Here is a 1,719-nt window from a genome sequence, read left to right on the forward strand (position 1 = left end):
AAAACGTCGTCGCACTTCCTGTGACTGCAGCAGCAGTGGCGACAAAGACTTCTGGAGATGGTGCGGCCACTCCGGTGTCTCGTGCAGCGACCCTCAATGCTCCTGAAACGCTGTGAAACATGGACTCGAGGGGGCCAGCTCCACCTTCCATGCTTGCCATGCCGCGTTCTGCGCCTCCAGCGCGCGCGGCAAACAGACACCAACCCGAGAGGGTTGGTGTTTAAATCACTCTTGGGTTGGTGTCAATCAACATCTGCGTTGGTGTCATTGGCTGCGGCGCCAATGGCGTAGTCGCTTCGCGGTGGAGCATCGCCTGACATCGCAGCCGGATACGATTCAACGCCAGTAGTTGTAATTATTTCCTGTGACATTAGATTTAATATTAAAAGCTACCTGAAGGGCCATTTCAGGAATAATCAAAGTATGACATGTTGCGGTATATGAGCGCCGCGATGCGGGCGAGCCATATCTCTTTCTTGCGCAACGTTTCTCGTGCACTTCGAGCAACCATGCAAACAGGTCGGATTTGGGAATACAAACGTGTTGATGGCTTTAAAAATGCACCTTACTTTCGTGACATTTAACAAATTGACTTTGCAGGGAAATTATTAGGACCAATGCATACATCTATAGTTTAGTATATATTGGTTGTGCTGCGAGGAATCCTGGATCCCCTGAATGTCAAGAGTACTAAAAAATGTGCATGCATTAAAATTTGGGTTACGCAGAATATTATACCAAGTTCCTGCTCCATGCAAGGTTATAATTAAAGCATAAAATAAGTCAAAACCCAGTTTTTAAATTTAAGTAAAAAAGTATGCTTCACTGCTTGCCATGGTCGCAACACTGCAGAGGGAAGTTGTCCAGTGCAATACAGGCAACCAGCTAACCTACTTTGCATTGAAAGCTATCTTATCCGCTTCGTCCGCAAACTGGGCTATATACTCTTCAACTAGGAGCTGCAAATGTTCTATGGAAACAAAAAGACTGCAAAAGGCACTCCAATTTCCAGGCAAGACTTCACAGAAACCCCTTGTTCAAAAGGACACGAAAGTCTACAACCCTAGCGACTTTTCATGAATGCTATCAATGTTGAAACCTCGCAAGCCGTTTTCTCAAAACGGTATTTTGTGTTACGTACGTCGTTTATTGCAGTGATTTCTTCGTTACCGCTAGGTGTACTTTGATTCCGTCTTTGCGTTACATTCCTTGATGAAAAGCTGCGGTCGTGACAATCTTGGTTTGTCAGGTTTACTTTTTGATAATTTATATTCGTGTAGTCACTCATGGTTTATATGCCTTTGTGCATTCACCTCTGACAACTCAGAACTTACAAAATGCGTTTTTGTAAACAAATATGACTGCTACGACCACGTCCATTCATTTGGAAGTAAAAAAAACACTTCGAACAACTTCCATACTATGTTTTATAGGCCGCTTAAGCTCGGTACAAAGTGAACAAAAAGAAAATTTTATAAATCAAACAGATTTCAAAATATTGCTTCGAAATGTTTATGGTGCTATAACACAAGTATTTCCAGTGGCTGTACCAATTGTCATCCAAATCCACAAAGAAATAAAAACGTTGATTTTGAAAGGCACGTCCTTCCTTAATTATTCGATATTCGATTCGATATTCGAAGCTAGATATTCGTATTCGATTCGTATTCGAAAAATTTGATATTCACACACCGCTACTAATAATAGAATAAAATACCG

The sequence above is a fragment of the Haemaphysalis longicornis genome, unplaced genomic scaffold (genome assembly GCF_048455015.1).
Source record: "Haemaphysalis longicornis isolate Haplotype H1 unplaced genomic scaffold, Haemaphysalis longicornis Haplotype H1 scaffold_57, whole genome shotgun sequence".
NCBI lineage: Eukaryota > Metazoa > Arthropoda > Arachnida > Ixodida > Ixodidae > Haemaphysalis > Haemaphysalis longicornis.